At 39.6% G+C, this 22,127-nt stretch overlaps 1 long non-coding RNA gene across 1 annotated transcript in view; it reads right to left on the reverse strand.

The window, feature by feature from the left end:
* LOC141421323 (uncharacterized) overlaps positions 1-22,127 on the reverse strand; it is a 207,875-nt gene that overhangs the window by 96,785 nt on the left and 88,963 nt on the right. The window contains exon 2 of the long non-coding RNA XR_012445919.1: positions 11,528-11,646. This is a non-coding gene — a long non-coding RNA (uncharacterized lncRNA). The remainder of the gene's footprint in view (positions 1-11,527; positions 11,647-22,127) is intronic.

Consider the following 22,127-nt stretch of genomic DNA (forward strand, 5'->3'; position numbering starts at 1 on the left):
TTGTTTCCTGCCTTTGGACATGTATTAGAAATAGGTATAGAAATCATACATTAATTCAAAACAATGACTTTATTGCAAAGTGTATAACTCTCAGACACGTACCTGTGTGCTCATTTCTTTCTGATCAAAAGTAGTTTATAAAACTGTTGCTACAGGGCTGGGATGTAGCTCAGTGGTACAGCGCTTGCCTAGCATGCATGAGGCCCTGGGTTCGATCCCATCGCCAAAAAAGAAAAGACAAAAAAAAAAACCTCTCCCAAAACCATTGCTACAGAACCACTTTCAAATGGCCTTCTAAAAATCCCTGAGCAAAATTAAAAAAAAGTAAAATTAAATTAAAAGTCCTGTGCATTTTTCCCTTTTAATAATTTGGCACCAAACCTCAGTTCTCTGGAAATTGTGTTCTCTCACATTTTGGAATGTACAAACAGTCTGGATAATTTTTAGAAATGTGATAACTTGAACCAAACTTTTAAAAGCATGTAATTCTCAGACATAGACCCACCTACCAAATACCTTTGTTGTACAACCTCCATACCTGAGTTGGTTCTGGATGAATGTCTCTGACTTTGCTCCCAAAAGAGTGAGTACAGTCCTCAGTATAGGTCGGGTAAGCCCTACTCCTTATCAAGAATCCTCCTGAAACCTCCCTAGGACCAGTGGCAATTGTGTTGCTATCAGTGTCTAACGGGCCACAGAGTTCCACAGGTGATAGGAAAGAGCTTCCAAGAGCTGATGACAAGAAGGTAGTAGGACACTGGACCTTTTGGTGCTCTCTGTCCTAGCTGTTACAGCAACCTCACTCCCAGCTACTGCATGGAGTCCAGGGTCACTGAAGCTACAGCTCTCAGCAAGCCCCCTTTGCAAACCTTTTTAGACACCTGATAATTCCTCATCTTGTCTCCTCCCTTTTTCTCTAAGGTCTACAAAGTAAACATTTTTCTAACCCAATTTCCAGAGCTGTTGGAAATGTATGTGAGCACACATACATGCACATACACATATGACACAGACATATATACAAACCTCATGTCTTCTTGTGTTGCAAACTTCAAGTCATATGGACTTGGACTCTGGCTCCCTTTTCTTTGCCAAGATTCGTATTATTGAGCAAGTGAAAAGAGTTGAGCCAAAACAAATCAAGTGAGTCCATGGCATGCTGCACAGTGCAGAGCCAGCACTTTGGATATTGTGTAATTAAGGCCATAGTGAACATCACACAGGGAATTAGATTCCAGATTAAGATAGAAATAAATCTACTTGGCTTAAAAAAGTTTCCCTTAAAACAAAATACTTTGGTTCCAGTATCTGTGGAGGGAGAGAACCTGCTGTCCTTGACACAGAAGTAGATAACACCTATCAGTAGAATTCAAGCCACCTGCTTGGGGTGCCTAGGGGAATAAGCCTGCAGCTGGCAGCACACTCTCCCACTTATGGGCCACACCTTCAGGTTGCAGATGAATTTCAGGGTGGGCAAAATCCTTGCATTGAGCATGGAGGACCTCAGCTACAGAAGTCATCACATCTGTGAAACTGTCCCTAAGGGACAAAGAAAAGTTTTGCTCTCTACCTTCAGTGGTGCATGCTTCCCAGCAGCTTGGTATTTTACGGGCTTTATAATCTACACAGTGACCATGTTCCCCATATAAAAAAAAAAACACACAATGGTAGAACACAGTCCTGGTACACTATGTATGTTCTCCAACAAGCAAACCATCAGACCTAACCCTCAGACTCAAGTATAAGAGTTTAACTGAAATGCCAAGACTAACAGCTCTAACTGGATTTCTCTATCCACTGTGAGGTTGTTCTGTGTTATTCTTTGGAAAGCCCTTCCTGTTTGAACTAACATCAATGGTTCACAGATTTTTGCCATAAGCATTCTTTCTATGTTATTTCAAATTTTTTAATGAATTCTGGAATCTGAAAGAGTCAAATAGGGTTGGCAATGGAATTGTGCCCCTTATGGGCATTCTGGTCATGAAAAGCCTGAGATGCACTGGGTGGTTCACTCTTAAATCTACCTGTCTTTCTTTCTTTCTCTCTTTAGAATTTTTAAGATGAATTTTGACAACCAAAAACTAGTAAGAAAAAAGAAAGTGGAAAATGAACTTAGAATTACAGTATAGGAATCATCTCTTAAGGAACAACTCACCCCTACCAGTATCTTGGCAGAGCAGCCCAACTCTGGGGAATTGCTGCTACTCCACAGGACCTGCCCCACCTCACTCCAACAGCTGCCCCTGGTTGAGCCTTAACTGACCATGGAATACCACACTCAGACTGCGCCCAAGCAACGCAGAGTACAGAAGTGATAAGTGAGTAAACACAACAGGAGAACTGCAGACTGAAAGCTGAATATCACAGATTGGAGGAGTACTCACTAAACTGATGGAGTCCAGTGGGCATATACTCTTCTCCTCAACAAGGAAGAAATACTGATTTTTATTTTTTTATTTTTTAAATTTCTCTTTGACAATTTTTTATAGTATTGTTTTATTCTACCTTCTTTTAAATAATTATTTGTAATTTTTCTGCACCTTTGCAATCCCTGACTACAGCATCCTTCTCCACAATGATTGAACTAGATTTCTGCACTGTATTATTTTGTTTACCTCCAGACCAAACCCTTCACCCCTCTTCTCCCCATTTTCCTTTCTTATTTCTTCCCTCACTCTCCCCCTTATTTTTGCTATGTAACTTTTAACTCCTACTGAAACAAAGTTTTATTTTCTTTTTATTTATTCATATGTGCACTCATTGTTTGGGCCATTTCTCCCCTCTGTCCCCTATCCCCTTCAAAAAAATGTTTCTAACGGGAGTTACCATATAAAAATGCTAATCACTCTCACCTATAACATGATTGGTGGCATTTACTTCATGTAAATGCCTGGTTTGGTATTGAATTAGTGAACCTGTTATTGATGAGGTATATAACCACACCAGTGGTGTGAAATAACACATCAACCCTTTTAGTACCCAGTCCTGATAGAACATAAAGAATAATTCAACTGAAAAACTTTACATGATGAAAACCTCCAATCAAAAACTTGAATTCAGATGAGCAATTGCAATGCAGAAAATAAGAAATAAGAAAAAATAAGGCAAACTGACACCTCAAAAAGTTGACAATCACACAACAAAGGATCTGAATAATAGTGAAGTGAATAAAATCTCAAATACTGAACTCAAAAGAATGATCAACAAGATGAATGAAAATCAATAAAGACATAGAAATCCTGAAAAAAATGCAATTGAAATTTTGGAAATGAAAAACTATAAGACAGAATATCAGGGCTTGAAGACAAGGTAGATATAGTAGAATAGTCCCATGAAGATAAAGAAAAAATAATGAATAAGTACAAACAATATGCAAGACCTCTGGAACTCCATTAAAAGGCTAAACCTATGAATCCTGGAGACAGAAGAAGAAGTGCAAGCTAAAGGAATAGGAAATATATTCAAAAAAGTAATAGCAGTAAACTTTCCAAATCTTGAGAAAGAAATGCCCAGCCAGGGACAGGAGGCCTTTAGGATGCCAAACAGACAAGATCAGACTAGAATTTCCCCATATAATATAATAGTTCAAACACTAAGTATAGAGAACAAGAAAAGTATATTGAAAGTTGCAAGGGAGAAACACCAAGTACACTATAAAGGCAGGCCCATCAGAAAAACAGCAAATTTCTCAACAACAACAAAAGGCCAAGAAGGCATAGATCAATGTATTTCAAGCTCTGAAAGAAAACAACTGCCAACCTAGATTACTCTACCCAGCAAAGCTATCATTCGTAATCAAAAAAGAAATGGAAATCTTCCTTTATATATAAAAACTAAAGCAATGTATAAATACTAAACCAGCACTGCTGAAGATACTCAAAGGAATTCTACACACCTAAGGGGAAGATAAATACAATCATGAAAATATGGGGAAAAAATAAACCTCACAAGATGAGGAAATAAGCAAATGAGGAGTAGGGAAGAATCAAATACTACAAAAACAAAAAATTGCAGAAATTACTGCATATATCTCAGCAATAACTCTGAATATAAATGGTCTCAATTCCAGACTGCTGAACTGGATTAAAAAAGAAGACCCAACTATTTATTGTTTACAAGAAATGCACCTTACTGACAAAAACAAATGCAAGCTTAAAGTGAAAAGATGAAGAAAGATTTTCTAAGCCAATGCAGCCCAAGAGCAGACTTTAAACCAAAATTAGTCATAAGAGACAACAAAAGTCACTCCACATTACTAAAGGGAACAATTCATCATGTGGATTTAACTATTATAAACATATATGCACTGAATGTCGGCACACACAATTTCATAAAGAAAATACTACTAGATACAAAAGCTCATGTAGACCCCAACAAAATAATAGTGACTTCAATACCCCACTTTCACCAACAAATAGTTCATCCATACAAAAATCAATAAGGAACCTTCAGAACTACTTGCCACTATAGATCAAATGGGTTTAACAAACACCTACAGAATATTCTACTCAGAATACACATCTTCTCAGCACACCATAGAACGTTCTTCAAAATAGATATTTTAGGACATAAAGCAAGTCATAACAAAAAGAAAAAGTTCAAATAATTTTCTGTATTTTATCAGATCACAATGTAATAAAATTAGACATCAATAACAACAGAAACTAATGAAAGTATTCTAACACATGGAAACTGTATAGTTCATTTCAGAACAATCAGTGAGCCATTAAAGAAGCAAGGGAGGAAATAAAGAAATTCCTAGAAGCAAATGAGAAGGAAAGCACATCTTATTGGAAACCCTGGGACACAGCAAAGGCATTACTAAGAGGAAAGTTTATAGCCATGAGTGCCTATGTTAAAAAATCAGAGAAATTTCAAATAACACAATGATGCATCTCAAACTCTTAGGAAAACAAGAACAAGTCAAACCTAAAAAGCAACAGATGGAAAAAAATAATAAAGAGCAGAGTAGAAATTAATGAAATGGAGAATAAAAGAACAACACAAAGAATCAATGAAACAAAAAGTTGGTTCTTTAAAAAAATAAATAAGATTGATAATCCTTTAGCCAAACTAACCCAAAGAAAGAGAGAGGTAACCAAAACTAATAGAATTAAAGAATGGAGTGGGGACATCACAACACATATCAAAAAATCCAGAGAAGCATCAGGGAATACTCTGAAAACCTATTAGAATATAGAATTAGAATATAATATATTAGAATAATAGACTGGAAAATCTTGAAAAATGGATAAATTTCTAGATGCATATGACCTACCAAAATTGAGCCAAGAGGATATAAACCACCTAAACAGATCTATAACAACCAATGAAACTGACATAATAATAAAGAGTCCCAACAAAGAAAATCCCATGACTGGATGGATTCATAGTTGAATTCTACCAGGCTTTAAAGAAGAACTAACATCAAAGGTCCTAAAATATTCCATAAAATAGAAAAGGAAGAAACACTACCAAACTTACTCTGTGAATCCAGTATTACTATCAAAAATGGACACAAAATTAGAAATACAACAAAAAAGAAAATTATAGACCAATTTCCCTGATGAACCTACATGTAAAAATTCTCAGCAAAATACACACAAACCAAATTCAATAACATATTTAAAAGCTCATACACTATGATCAAGTTGGTTTCATTCCAGGGATGCAAGGATGCTTCAACATATGCAAATAAATAAACATAATACAGCACATAAACAAAATAAAGGACAAAAGTTACCTGATCATCTCAATAGACACAGAAAAATCCTTTGACAAAATTCAACATTCTTTCATGATAAAAAGCCTTGAAGAAACTAGGAATAGAAGAAACATACCTCAACATAATAAAGGCTATATATGATAAACCTATAGAGAACATTGTCCTAAATAGGGAAAGACTGAAACCATTTCCTCTAAAGTCAGGAATAAGACAAGGGTGTTCAACTCTCCCCACTTTTATTCAATACAGTTCTAGAATTCTCAATCAGGTCAATAAGGCAAGAAAAACAAATAAAATGGATATAAAAGGCTGGGCACTGGTGGCTCATGCCTGTAATCCTAGCTACTCAAGAGGCAAGGATTGTGGGGATTGCAGTTTGTGGCCAGCCTGAGCAAAAAAAAAGCTTGTAAGACCCCATCTGGCCAGAAAACATTGGTATGGTGGCATGTGCCTGTCATCCCCGCTGCTGTGGGAAGCATAATTGGAAGGATCATAGTCCAGGCTGCCCTGGTGAAAACATGAGACCTTCTCTCTCAAAATAAACAGAGCAAAATGGACTAGAGGCATGGATCAAGAAGTACAGCACCACCTAACAAGTGCAAAGCTCTGACTTCAAACCATAGCACCATCAAAACACAATACAAGGGGGATACAAAGGGCAAAGAAAGAAGTCAAAGCATCACTATTTGCAAATGATATGATCCTGTATTTACTGGACCCTAAAGAGTCTACCAAAAAAAAATTCTTGTTAGATCTGATAAATACATACCACAAAGTAGAAGGATAGAAAAAGCAGTAGCTTTTCAATATACTAATACAATAATGATCATGCTGAGAAAGAACTTAGGAAAACAATCCCATTTGCAATAGCCTACAAAAAAAAAAAAAAAGTAGATGCCAGGTGCTGGAGGCTCACGCCTGTAATCCTAGCTACTCAGGAAGCAGAGATCAGGAAGATCACAGTTCGAAGCCAGTCCAGGCAAATAATTCATGAGGCCCTATCTGGAAAAAACCCATCACCAAAAAGAGTTTGTGGAGTGACTCAAGGTGTAGGCTCCGAGTTCAAGCCCCAGTACCAAAAAAAAAAATTAGATACCTAGGAATAAACCTAAGAAACTCAAAGACCCTACAGTGAAAACTATAAAATCTTGAAAGAAATCGAGAAGACACAAGAAGATGGAAAGACCTCAAGACCTCCTGCATTCATGAATTGGCAGAATTAATATTGTGAAGTGGCTATACTACTGAAAGCTATCTGCAGAGTCAATGCGATCCTCATCAAAATTCTAATTACATTCTTCACAATACCTCTCTCTCAATTATTCTATACAGGCACCATAACAAAAACAGCATGGTTCTGGCACAAAAATAAACACATAAGCCCACACAGCTTTGGCCATCTGATTGTTGACAAAAGCACCAAAAACCAATGTTGGAGAAGAGATAGTCTCTTCAACAAATGGTGTTGGGATACATCTGGCTATCCACATGTAGAAGACTGATAATAGATCCCTATCTCTCACCATGTACAAAAATCAATTCCAAATGGATCAAAGATGAGACCAATTTTGAAACTACTAGAGGAAAACATAGGTAAGATGCTAAAGATATAGGCATAGGTAACACTTTTCTGAATAGAACCCCAACTACTCATAAAATCAGAACAAGATTTGAAAAATGAAATTGCATTAAATTTAAAAGCTTCTGCACAGCATAGGAAACAACAGAATCGAAAGAATACCTACAGACTGGGAGAAAATCTCCAGTTATTCATTGGATAAAGGGTTAATATCAGGAAAAAGGAAGGAAGGAAGGAGAGAGAGAGGGAGGGAAATGAACTTAGAAGCACAGTATTTAGGTCATCTCATGGAGGATGGGAGGACAGGGATAGGGGAGTTTAATTGCTCACGGTCAAATGAAAGGTCATTTGACCTCCTCTCTTCACAAGTGAACTAAAAGCCACCCACCTCTTTTTATTAATATATTAAGTAGAAATGTTTTATTATAACTGTGGCTATTGCAAAAGGATATTTGCAAACATGAAGTCACCTTCTAAATATAAAAATGGATGCATGAGGACACTTGTATATATCACATGAAAAGCAATCCAAATGCAAAACCAACAAGTTTCCTCTTCACATGCCTTTGTGTGAATTCTTTGTATAAATGTAAGCCACATGTCAGGCTGTTTATAGAGAAAAGGGGTTTGCTTTCTGAATCACACATGTGGTAGGCATGCCAGCTCTGAAGGAAAGAATGGAGAAGTGGCTCATCTGGCCATGCCTGTGTTCACAAGCAAGAACCATAAGCCGCTGACTGCCACCAGCTCAGAGTCAGGTGTGGCTCAGTGGAGGTCCAGAAAACACCTGATTTGCAGCTCTAGTGAATTATAGTTCGTCTGACGCCAGCTGCCTGTGCCAAAGCAAGAACTGCCTTCCTACAATCTAGGAGGAAAATGAAAAGGACAGCAGTCTGTAAGGGACAAACTCAGTGACTCTGCACTTCACTCTTGTCTTCATGTTCTTTGATTTATACTATGTCTTTGTACATGTGCACAAAAATGCATACTTCACTCACACCCAGATGTAGCCCCAAGAGTGTCAAAAGGCCTCTGTGGTCCAGGACATCCATTCAAATTCTCCTTTCTGACTTGATTGCAAAGGGTTTGGGTAAGAAGATTCAGGCTGGAGGTATACAGAGGGAACTTTCATCCTGTGAGCACTTGGCCTGCTTCTTAGTCTCCAAAGAGTTGCCTGCACTAGTTAAGGCTGACCACAGTGCCTGTGCTGAGAGCATCCCTCCCACCTGGGTCTATAAGAACCTCCCACCATCTCCCTCCTCCTCATATCTCAAGTTTCCCTCCATTGCCAAAGCCATCCCTGCATGTAGAAACACTCATAGTAATTGTAACCTGGATGACAACTCTTAGTGATTGAACATTTACCATATAGCAGGTTCTCAGCTGAGCTCTTTGCATGCATTTTTATCACTGAATCCTGAAGTAGATTATATTATTTTTGTCTATTTTTTTTTCAGGACATTGAGCATCTAGGCAAGTGCTCTACCACTGAGCTACATCCCCTGCACCAATGTCCACATTAAAAACTGAAGAAACTGGATCTTAAAGTTATATTACCTGCACAAAGTCAGACACAACTCATTGGTGCTGCATAGGCTCCACACTGGCTGGGTCTTCAGTTCTATACTCAGAATTATAAAGAAACATTCCACATCTCAAAACTGATACCATGCTTCCCTAAGGAAGCTCATGTTCTTCTTTTGTGGAAAATGTCTCCTCTCAGCAGGCCTTCTGGTCTACCTCCCTGGCATTCTGTGGCTGGCTGTCTTGATCTCTTCCTGCCATGTAGGTCTTCCCACAATTCCCCAGCTCCTCCCTCAGCCTGCTCTCACAGCACTGAAGGTCTGGGCTTCACTTGTGGGCCACTGAAATCCCACTGACACCCCACGTGCTGGACCATAAACTCAAAATACCCCTGAACCACACCTCAGATATGCTTTTCTCTGGAACTCACTACCCATAAGAGCAGCCCCATCACCAACCAATCTTTCAAGCCAGAAACCTGAATAACAACAGAGTTGGTCAGCAAGTCCCCCCATCTGGTTTCTCTCTCCTCCTGGTTCCAGACTCCTCCTCGCTGTTGGTCATCCAGGGTGCCACTTACCTGTTTTGACGGTCTCTATCCTGTCTCCTCACCCCACACTGACCTCTAGTGATTACTCACTGTACCATAGGAATCCAAGAGCAGCACAAGGTGTCTACTATTCCCACAATCTTCAGGATGAAGCATCCTTGGCATGCATACAGGATCCTCCTTTTTTTTCTAGGCTCACCACTCACTATTTTCCCTGAGACCTTGTGCTCCAGTCCTGCTATGCTCACTTCATCCCTGTGCTGTGAAACCTTGCAGACTTGTCCAGACATCTTTCCATTCACTTCTGAGTATCCAAGCAGCATTTGCTCCTTCTTATAAATTTCCCATACCTGTCCACACTTTCTACCTTCCATGATGATTTACAGAAGACTTAAAGGCTATACCTAGGTGGGGTGTGGCTCAGTGGTAAAGTACTTGCCCAGCATGTGCAAAGCCCTAGGTTCTGTCCCTAGAAAAGAAAAATAAATAAAATTAAAAACCTAAACATAGTGGCTCCCACCAGTAATCTCAGTTATTTGGAGGCAGAGAACAAGAAGATCATGACTCAAGGCCAACGTGGGCAAAAAAACTAGTGAGACTCCATCTCAATCAATAAGCCATGTGTAGTGGTATACGTGGCCTTAGGTAAGAGAATCATGGTCCAAGCCCACCTCTGGCAAAAATGGAGTATTCTACCTGAAAAATAACTAAAGCAGAAAGGGCTAGAGACTTGGCTCAAGTGGTAGAGCAGCTGCCTAGCAAGCACAAGGCAGAGTTCAAACCTCAGTATTGGCAGAAACAAAATAAAACACCTACAAATGAGGGCCAGACATTATGTTGAGAGCTTGGAATTCAAAGATTCCTCACCAAGTCAGGATCTAGTAGAGATCTTCTAGTAGAAGAGACAGATATTAAGAGACAGGGCTGCTCCCTCCTTCCTAATGGTTCAGACATTGGGGTAAGGGATGCGTGGAGAGAGAAAAGGAAACATCAAGTGCATCACATCATACATACAAACTTAAAGTGAAGAATAACGTATGAAAACATCCTGCATACAATTTTTTTCCTGAATCCTTGGTTCTATAATAAACTGATACAAATGCCAGTAACTCAAGATTGTAAATTACATGGAAATTTGATTTTTTAAATTTGTAACATTTTTTTAAAGCTTCATTTCAATTTACACACCTGAGTGTCTTTCACAGGTATCAAAAATACTATTTAAAACATGTTTTTAAATGGTTTGATTTTGTCTGGAATGAACACTGATCATAGGCACATCTGCTAAAGCTGCCACTAGAGCGCCTGGGTCAGGTCGAGGCTACACATGGAGGGACAATGTGTGTCCCTCTACTTCCTGTCGCTCTGCCTGGTTTAGAAAAGGTAAAGAGCCACTGTCCTTGAGAGCATTGTGGCACACTGCTACTACCTACAGGTAGTAGGTTTTCCTATGGGAAACACCATTCAGCGGGAAGTAGGCATGGCCTGGGGAACACAGCCCAGGCGGCATACCCCTGGCAGATGACTTTGAGTACCAGTACAGTCCTAGTGGGGGGTGGGTACAGTCCTGGGAAGACACAGCTCTGGGACATGAATATAGTCAGGGTAAGATTACAGCTCTGGGGATCCCAGCCCTGAAGGATCTTAACCACGGGGCCGGGCACAGCCTGGGGTACAACACAGGCCCATATCCCCTCTCAGTTATTCCTCTAAAACACAGAAAATTTAAGATCCAGCAAAACACCAAAGAAGCTCACGTACTTCCCTGAGAGAGGTCATGTGAGCAACTCAAGGACTACAATTGACTTGTGAAAGCTTTTGGTTGTTTGTGTTGCTGGACTTCTAAGGAAGGACAAGTAGGGAATGTCTTGCTTTTACTATTTGCCCCACACCTTCTTTTTATATGAGCTAGAATTTCTCTCTTTTCAAGTTATTAGACCTGAAGAAAATGTGATCATCAGGTCTGTGTCATGTTGCCACTGACATGCTCATCTTTAGATGAGGGCCTGACTTTTCGTCCAGATGTGAGCTTGTCAGGGCTTTCCACATAGAATATGTCTTCTGCCCACCCTGCCTCCAGTTAGGACACAGCTCAGAGGGGACATGGACAACCAGGACAGCAGCGAGCACCCCTGGGCCTCCCCATTACCTGCTGTGTGGGCAGATGGAGACCCCAGAGGTTCTGTCCAGGTGAGGGCACTGGAAGCAGACCCAAATATGATGCGTGAGCCACCAGACAAATCTTATTCTCCTAAGTCTGGAAGGTGCCTAGAAATCAAAGAAAAAAAATGTTTATCAGCTCACTGTTCTTTCAGACTCACCAATGGATGTCCTGAACCCACTATCTAGGCTTCAAATTCAGGCTTTGGCTGCAGTCTTATTCATAGCAATAGGACTCCAGGAAATGTCACTTGTCTCAAGACTGATGTTTCTGAGCAAAGAGGCTGGAAGCAGAGGAAGGGAAGAAGCTAGAAAGAAACCCCATCATCCAAGGCTGGGCAAGGAGGTGTTTATGAAAATATTCCCTGCTAAAATGAGCACAGAATGATCATGGCTTCCCAAGCATTCTCTGACTTCCTTCTTTTAACTAGCCTTTGATGACTAGCAGTACATGGAAATATTCACCCTACAGAAGAGGGAATTGGGATTTTAAAAGACTATATTAGCTGCGCAACCCAGAAGCTTCAAAGCAGGGACCCAGGTCTGAGATTTTATAACCTAGATTCTGAACCATGTTGGTCTGCTCTTCTCTCTGAATCTGTTTTGTAATCTGTAAATAATACCAATAATACCGACATATAGAACTATTATTTTTTTATCTCTTTTTTTTCTTTTTTTTTTATTTATTTTTTAAATTTTATTATTCATATGTGCATACAAGGCTTGGGTCTTTCTCCCCCCTACCCCCACCCCCTCCCTTACCACCCACTCTGCCCCCTCCCTCTCCCCCCCACCCCCTCAATACCCAGCAAAAACTATTTTGCCCTTATTTCTAATTTTGTTGTAGAGAGAGTATAAGCAATACTAGGAAGGAACAAGGGTTTTTGCTGGTTGAGATAAGGATAGCTATACAGGGCATTGACTCACATTGATTTCCTGTGTGTGGGTGTTACCTTCTAGGTTAATTCTTTTTGATCTACCCTTTTCTCTAGTTCCTGGTCCCCTTTTCCTATTGGCCTCAATTCCTTTTAAGGTATCTGCTTTAGTTTCTCTGTGTTGAGGGCAACAAATGCTAGCTAGATTTTTAGGTGTCTTACCTATCCTCACATCTCCCTTGTGTGCTCTCGCTTTTATCATGTGCTCAAAGTCCAATCCCATTGTTGTGTTTGCCCTTGATCTAATGTCCACATATGAGGGAGAACATACGATTTTTGGTCTTTTGAGCCAGGCTAACCTCACTCAGAATGATGTTCTCCAATTCCATCCATTTACCAGCGAATGATAACATTTCGTTCTTCTTCATGGCTGCATAAAATTTCATTGTGTATAGATACCACATTTTCTTAATCCATTCGTCAGTGGTGAGGCATCTTGGCTGTTTCCATAACTTGGCTATTGCAAATAGTGCCGCAATAAACATGGGTGTGCAGGTGCCTCTGGAGTAACCTGTGTCACAGTCTTTTGGGTATATCCCCAAGAGTGGTATTGCTGGATCAAATGGTAGATCAATGTCTAGCTTTTTAAGTAGCCTCCAAATTTTTTTCCAGAGTGGTTGTACTAGTCTACATTCCCACCAACAGTGTATGAGGGTTCCTTTTTCCCCGCATCCTCGCCAACACCAGTTGGTGGTGGTGTTGCTGATGATGGCTATTCTAACAGGGGTGAGGTGGAATCTTAGCGTGGTTTTAATTTGCATTTCCTTTATTGCTAGAGATGGTGAGCATTTTTTCATGTGTTTTTTGGCCATTTGAATTTCTTCTTTTGAGAAAGCTCTGTTTAGTTCACTTGCCCATTTCTTTATTGGTTCATTAGTTTTGGGAGAATTTAGTTTTATAAGTTCCCTATATATTCTGGTTATCAGTCCTTTGTCTGATGTATAGTTGGCAAATATTTTCTTCCACTCTGTGGGTGTTCTCTTCAGTTTAGAAACCATTTCTTTTGATGAACAGAAGCTTTTTAGTTTTATGAGGTCCCATTTATCTATGCTATCTCTTAGTTGCTGTGCTGCTGGGGTTTCGTTGAGAAAGTTCTTACCTATACCTACTAATTCCAGAGTATTTCCTACTCTTTCCTGTATCAACTTTAGAGTTTGGGGTCTGATATTAAGATCCTTGATCCATTTTGAGTTAATCTTGTTATAGGGTGATATACATGGATGTAGTTTTAGTTTTTTGCAGACTGCTAACCAGTTTTCCCAGCAGTTTTTGTTGAAGAGGCTGCTATTTCTCCAACGTATGTTTTTAGCTCCTTTATCAAAGACAAGTTGGTTATAGTTGTGTGGCTTCATATCTGGGTCCTCTATTCTGTTCCACTGGTCTTCATGTCTGTTTTTGTGCCAGTACCATGCTGTTTTTATTGCTACTGCTTTGTAATATAGTTTGAAGTCAGGTATTGTGATACCTCCTGCATTGTTCTTTTGACTGAGTATTGCCTTGGCTATTCGTGGCTTCCTGTGTTTCCATATAAATTTAACAGTAGATTTTTCAATCTCTTTAATGAATATCATTGGAATTTTGATGGGAATTGCATTAAACATGTAGATTACTTTAGGGAATATCGACATTTTTACTATGTTGATTCTACCAATCCATGAGCATGGGAGATCTCTCCACTTTCTATAGTCTTCCTCAATCTCTTTCTTCAGAAGTTTATAGTTTTCCTTGTAGAGGTCTTTCACATCTTTTGTTAGGTTTACACCTAGGTATTTGATTTTTTTCGAGGCTATTGTAAATGGAATTATTTTCATACATTCTTTTTCCGTTTGCTCATTGTTAGTGTATAGAAATGCTAATGATTTTTCTATGTTGATTTTATATCCTGCTACCTTGCTATAGCTATTGATGATGTCTAGAAGCTTCTGAGTAGAGTTTTTTGGGTCTTTAAGGTATAGGATCATGTCATCTGCAAATAGGGATATTTTGACAGTTTCTTTACCTATTTGTATTCTTTTTATTCCTTCTTCTTGCCTAATTGCTCTGGCTAGGAATTCCAGTATTATGTTGAATAGGAGTGGAGATAGTGGGCATCCTTGTCTGGTTCCTGATTTTAGAGGGAATGGTTTCAGTTTTTCTCCATTAAGTATAATGCTGGCTGTAGGTTTGTCATATATAGCTTTTATAATGTTGAGGTACTTTCCTTCTATTCTTATTTTCTTAGAGCTTTTATCATGAAATGGTGTTGGATCTTATCAAAGGCCTTTTCTGCATCTATTGAGATGATCACGTGGTTTTTGTCTTTGCTTCTGTTAATGTGGTTTATTACGTTTATTGATTTTCGTATGTTGAACCACCCCTGCATCCCTGGCATGAAGCCTACTTGGTCGTGGTGAATAATCTTTTTGATGTGTTGTTGAATTCAGTTTGCCATTATTTTGTTGAGGATTTTTACATCAATGTTCATTAAGGAGATTGGCCTATAGTTCTCCTTTTTGGAGGTGTCTTTGCCTGGTTTTGGGATAAGTGTAATACTGGCTTCATAAAATGTGTTTGGCAGTTTTCCCTCCCTTTCTATTTCATGGAACAGTTTAAGGAGGGTTGGTATCAGTTCTTCTTTAAAGGTGTGATAGAATTCAGCAGAGAATCCATGAGGTCCTGGACTTTTCTTTTTGGGGAGACTCTTGATTGCTGCTTCAACTTCATTTTGTGTTATAGGTCTATTCAGGTGATTAATTTCCTCTTGGTTCAGTTTTGGATGATCATATGTATCTAGAAATCTGTCCATTTCTTTTAGATTTTCAAATGTATTTGAATATAGGTTCTCAAAGTAGTCTCTGATGATATCCTGGACTTCCATGGTGTTTGTTGTTATCTCCTGTTTTGCATTCCTGATTCTACTAATTTGGGTTTTTTCTCTCCTCATTTTAGTCAGGTTTGCCAGGTGTCTATCGATCTTGTTTATTTTTTCAAAGAACCAACTTTTTGTTTCATTAATTCTTTGTATGGTTTTTTTTTGGTTTCTATTTCGTTGATTTCAGCTCTTATTTTTATTATTTCTCTCCTTCTATTTGTTTTGGGATTTGCTTGTTCTTGTTTTTCTAGGAGTTTGAGATGTATCATTACATCATTGATTTGGGATCTTTCAGTCTTTTTAGTATATGCACTCATGGCTATAAACTTTCCTCTCAGGACTGCCTTTGCTGTGTCCCATAGGTTCCGGTAGGTTGTGTTTTCATTTTCATTGACTTCCAGGAACTTTTTAATTTCCTCTTTTATTGCATCAATGATCCATTCTTCATTAAGTAATGAGTTGTTTAGTTTCCAGCTGTTTGCATGTTTTTTGTCTTTACTTTTGTTGTTGAGTTCTACTTTTACTGCATTGTGGTCAGATAGTATGCACAGTATAATTTCTATTTTCTTGTATTTGCTGAGACTTGCTTTGTGCCCTAGGATATGATCTATTTTGGAGAAGGTTCCATGGGCTGCTGAGAAGAATGTATATTGTGTAGAGGTTGGATGAAATGTTCTGTAGACATCTACTAGGTCCATTTGATCTATTGCATATTTTAGATCTTGGATTTCTTTATTGATTTTTTGTTTGGATGACCTATCTATTGATGATAATGGGGTGTTAAAGTCTCCCACAACCACTGTGTTGGTGTTTATATATGCTTTTAGGTCTTTCAGGGTATGTTTGATGAAATTGGGTGCGTTGACATTGGGTGCATACAGGTTGATAATTATTTCCTTTTGGTCTATTTCCCCTTTTATTAGTATGGAATGTCCTTCTTTATCTTGTTTGATCAATGTAGGTTTGAAGTCTACTTTGTCAGAGATAAGTATTGCTACTCCTGCCTGTTTTCGGGGGCCATTGGCTTGGTAAATCTTCTTCCAGCCTTTCATCCTAAGCCTATGTTTATTTCTGTCAGTGAGATGGGTCTCCTGTAAGCAACAAATTGTTGGATCTTCCTTTTTAATCCATTTCATTAAGCGGTGTCTTTTGATGGGTGAATTAAGTCCATTAACATTAAGTGTTAGTACTGATAGGTATGTGGTGATTCCTGTCATTTAGTTGTCTTAGTTGTTTGAAGGTTTGATTGTGTGTATCTAAGTTGAGGTTACTCTCTACTTTCTTGCTTTTTCTTTTCCTGTGGTTTGGTGCTGCCTGTCTTTTCATGGTTAAGTTGGGTTTCACTTTCTGTGTGCAGAATCCCTTGAAGAATCCTTTGTAGTTGTGGCTTTGTGGTCACATATTGTTTTAGTTTCTGCTTATCATGGAAGACTTTTATTGCTCCATCTATTTTGAATGATACCTTTGCTGGGTAGAGTATCCTGGGGTTGAAGTTATTTTCATTCAGTGCCCGGAAGATCTCACCCCATGCTCTTCTTGCTTTTAATGTTTCTGTTGAGAAGTCTGCTGTGATTTTGATGGGTTTACCTTTGTATGTTACTTGTTTTTTCTCTCTTACAGCCTTCAATATTCTTTCCTTAGTTTCTGAACTTGTTGTTTTAATGATGATATGTCGTGAGATAGTTCTATTTTGATCTGGTCTGTTTGGTGTCCTGGAGGCCTCTTGCATCTGTATGGGAATATCTTTCTCTAGATTTGGGAAATTTTCCGTTATTATTTTGTTAAATATATTACACATTCCCTTCGCTTGCACCTCTTCTCCTTCTTCGATGCCCATGATTCTCAAGTTTGGTCTTTTGATGGAGTCGGTGAGTTCTTGCATTTTCTTTTCACGTGTCTTGAGTTGTTTAATTAATAGTTCTTTGGTTTTTCCTTTAATTACCATTTCATCTTCAAGTTCTGAGATTCTGTCTTCTGTTTGTTCTATTCTGCTGGATTGGCCTTCCGTTTTGTTTTGCAGTTCTGTTTCGTTCTTTTTCCTGAGGTTTTCCATATCCTGGCTGTTTTCCTCTTTTATATTGTCTATTTTTGTCCAGAGTTTGTTTATCTGTTTATTCATCGTGTTCTCTGTTTCACTTTGGTGTTTATACAGTGCTTCTATGGTTTCCTTTATTTCTTCTTTTTCTTTTTCAAATTCTCTATTTTTGTTGTCTTGGAATTTCTTGAGTGTCTCCTGTACATTTTGGTTGACCCAATCCAGTATCATCTCTATAAAATTCTCATTGAGTACTTGTAGTATGTCTTATTTTAAATTATTCTTGTGGGCTTCATTGGGTCCTTTGGCATAGTTTATCTTCATTTTGTTGGAGTCTGGATCTGAGTTTCTGTTTTCTTCATTTCCCTCTGGTTCCTGTACTAATTTTTTGCTGTGGGGAAACTGGTTTCCCTGTTTTTTCTGTCTTCCCATCATTGTCTTTGGTGTTATTACTGTCCCTGTACTGTGTGCAATTAAGTATTTTCTAGCTTGTAATAGTAACAATGGTAATATTTAGAATGGAAGGATGAGCTGAGATGGAAAGCAAGAAGTTAAAGAAATGGGAAAAACAAATACACAGACTGGAGGGAGAAAACAGAACAAGGTGTCAGACAAGAAGATTTCAAAGGTATAAACAGGGAGCTTTAGTGTACTAATCGACAGTAAGCTGAACAGACATTAGAGAGACAGAGAGAGGATTGAAAATAAAAAATAAAAAAAAGGTAAGAATAAAAATAAAAAATAAGTAAATGAAAGAAAAATCTATTTATAAAAATGTATTAAAATAAAATGAAAAAATAGAAAATTTTAAAAAACCAAAAAACCTCCAAGTTCAAATACAGTGAAGTCACAGTCTCCAATCCTGGAGATGGTGCCTCAGATGTTGTTCTGGAGTTGTCTCATCAAAAGGGATGCATAAAGAACAAAACTACACACACACACGCACAAAAATAACCCCACCAAGTGTCCCAAGTTCAAATGCAATACAGTTTCAGTAAGTTTTTCAGCTTGCAGGTATAATTCGGTTGTTCTCTCATCAAAGGTAGGGAGACAAAGAAAAAAAAAAAAGAGTCTGGAGACAGTTCTGAGAATGGTTTCTGCAACTGTGGCTTGCCTACCCACTGTTGTCAGCCTGCTGTTGCTGGAGGCATTATTTATGCAGCTCTCTGGGGTGAGCTTAGCACTCACCTGGACCCGCAGGCTTTGTTGCTCAGATTTCTCCTGTGCGCAAGCCTCTGCTACAAGCTTTCCCCTTTCCAAGCACTGGGAAAGGTGACACTGCACCCGCATTCTCAGGCCTGCGTGTTTATTTACAGTTCATGTGGAAGGTGGGTCTTCCCCTTCTCCTGTGCACTTCTCCTCCCACCGCCACTTTCACAAGCTTTCCTGCTCCTGGTTACTGGGTGGTGCTGCTGCTCCTGCCGGCCTCCATGTTTGTTTACAGTTCACGTGGGAAGTGGGTCTTCCCTCCTCTCCTGTGGAGTTTTTCTCCCTCCGCCATTCTCACAAGCTTCCCCGCTCCTGGTTGCTGGGCATGCGCCCCCGCTCCCGCCAGAGGCTCTCCAGCCCACCTGGCTTGTTTATTTACAGTCCCCATATAGGACTATTATAAGGATCAAATGAATAGTGTGAATAGAAGCATTCTATTAAATTCTATAAAATGAAAATTGCATTTTTGCAGGCATTAGCATGTGATAGCTATGAAACAAGTAAGGATGCAAAACTATTCTGGTTTAGAAAAACCCATGGAGTTAATTGTGCTTAAAACAAACTGCAACCATCCTTCACCCCACACCTGGAAGCTCCTCTCTCTGGCAGGTCTCCCATGGTTTCTTGGCCACAAATGTCTCATTCATGCTTTAAACACTCACCAAATCAGGGTTTGCTCATCCAATTTATGCAGCTGAGGACTGTTCTTCTCAACTCTAAAGTCCATCTTTTATGGAATTCATGTAAAATTGTTTTTCATTCTTCGTTAAATTAGTTTCTGACTCTCAGGAACTCGGCTTCGAGGAGAGCTCCACTGGTCTATCTTAAGAATTTCAAAGTTCTACAGTTTTATTTTCACTTTAGTTCTACACTTTTTTTTTCACATAGTTCAAATGAATTCAGAACTTAAGACAATTTAATCTCTTTCCAATAGGTATATCTAAAACAAACTATGAGCAAAGTGAATGGATCCATTTTTACCTTGCTGTACAGAGACATAAGGTACTCAGTAGCACTTGCATACAAAACCACGCTAACACAGCAATCTGGGGCCGCTGCTGTGCCACCTGCAGTCAGGACCCAGCTGCACACACTTCCACGGAAACAAGAAGCTCTGCTCAGGTCTAGTGTGAGAGAATTCTTGTATCACACAGATTCAAGAGGAAGTGATGGTGACATAGTTTGGATCTAGAATGTATCCAAAAGGCCCATGTATTAAAGGCTTGCTTCCCCAGACTGTGGCATTTTTGTTGGGAGGTGGCAAAACCTTTTCCTAAAGGAGGTGGAGTTCAATGGAAGGAAGTTAGTTCATTGGGGTATGCCTTGGAAAGGGATGTTTGGATCCTAGCCCCTTACCAGGATGTGAACAGCCTTCTCTGGCACGTGCTACCACCATGATAGCTCCACACACCTAAAACCACAGGCCAAGTGACAATGGACTGAACCCTCTGAAACCATGAGTCAAAATAAGATTTTCCTCCTTAGAAGTTATCTCAGATACTATGTCACAGTACTACAAAGCTGACTAACACAGATGGTTTTTAGCTTTTGTGCATTTGGAGAGATGTGTTTCATTTTTTTCCCCAAATATGTAATCTCATGTGAACATTTTCTATTTGCCTCTTTTTGTGCCCATCAGGAGATGTTACTGAAGCCTTCCAAGGGAAGCACACCAGCCCTACAGGCAGGGGACCTGCCTTTCAGCCTAGCTCTGCCATCCACTGCTGTGTGACCTCAGCACACAGGAGTGTTTGCAGGCCTCAGATTTGTTATCTACAGATGAGAAGGGGCAGAAGAGGAATCCTTAGGCTTTACTTCAGTCCTACATATCGGTGACTGTCCAGAACCACATGAAATGCTAACCCGGCTCCTCAGAGCTAACTTCTCCGTCTCCACGGCGCTTCTGCCTCCCAGGATTAAGAACAGAGCCACTTGGATTGCAGAGCTGGACATTCCAGGGTGCCCAGCTGGACAGTGAAGGATCCCAGAGCCATGAGAAATCCAGCTGACATTTCCCAGGGAGATAAGTGGAGCCTTCCAAGTGCAGGACAGCCAGACACATTTTCACAACACTCTAGAATGTTCCCAATCACACAAAAGATAAAAGCATGAAAATCTTGAAAAGTCTGAATTCCCACTTAACTTTATCAAGATGAATCACTTAAATACAAAGGGGTTAGTTCAGCAACTTTGGAAAGGACTGTGCCGCTTCCTTGACCCAAGTGGTTGCTGAGGTTTTTCTCTTAGGTTGCCCTGCAGGGACCAGCTAGCAATTTGCTCTTCAAAAGTTACTTTTGAAGGCAATTAGCCCACAATCAGTCCCCCACCCTACCCCCCCCAACCCAGTCACTGGGCTTCAGTTAGAATGAGAAGCACTATTAAGGCCATGTGTCTAATTGTTGAAGTTTTAAAATGAAAACTTTTTCCCACTACTCCTAAAAGCTTACAACCAAAGGAGATGTTAACCATTTGTCAAGCAGACAGGCAGGAAAGAACTGGCTTGCTTTAGGCTCATCTGCTGTCAAAAAGCAAGCCTAGGCTTCACGTCCATGTAATCACCATTACAGTACATGTGTGCATACCTGTATGCTTATATATATTTAGTAGCACTTTGTTTTAAAGGCTGACACATCCATCACTTGTGAGATATTAACAATGTATTTTAAGGAGGTGGCTGTGTATGGCAGAACTATTTCCCAGGGCTTGCATTTTGCAGAAAGAATTATAGGAAGTTTCAAATTGTCTTCTTAAATCTGGCTGTTGACTTGTGACACTCGTAAACCCCAGATCTACATGCTAACGGACTGTCCGCTGGCAAGACACTGAAGAGAGAGTTGCTTAGGTAGAAGCTACAAGACAAGAGCTTGATTCATGGAGAGTTTCCATCTTGAATCCCCAAATTCAGCTGTCCTCAGAGACCTAAGAAGGCGCAGGAGGAATTATCAGAATATCATCATCGCTTTTACAGGTAGCATTTATTGAATACTTTGGGCCAAATCTTATGCAAAGTGCTGTATGGGTGTTATCTCAATCTTTGGGCAAAACCTGTGGGGCAAATTTTTTTATTAAAGATGAGGAAACTGAACTCATATAAGAGACCAAGTTAATTGGTAGAAAATGCCAGAGACAGGTGGTGAACCTATGCACTCTGGGTTCAGGGGCTGAGCTTTACCTGCCTGCTCTCTACATGCTGTCCTGCACCTACTGCATGGGATCAATCTGAGGGAACACTGGTCCCAGGTAACAAGGGGACAAAAAGCCTCGAAGGAGACACACCTTCAGATTCATTTTGGTGTCATTCCAGGAGGTTGTGAGTACACATGTCAGACTCCAACTTAAACTAGCCATATAACATGGGAGACCAATTGGTTCTCACCTTGGAGACAAACATCACTCCAAGCCGCCATAGTCCTTATAGTCAGAACTATCAAAGGAGAGAGAGAACTGCTTCTCCCATAGCTTGAGCAGATTCCTGGCACATATCGGCCACACTTAGGCTTCAAGTCCATCCCTGAACTAAATATTGTGAGGAGATAAATGGACTGCCATGATGGGAAGA

The sequence above is a fragment of the Castor canadensis genome, chromosome 3 (assembly GCF_047511655.1).
Source record: "Castor canadensis chromosome 3, mCasCan1.hap1v2, whole genome shotgun sequence".
Classification (NCBI taxonomy): domain Eukaryota; kingdom Metazoa; phylum Chordata; class Mammalia; order Rodentia; family Castoridae; genus Castor; species Castor canadensis.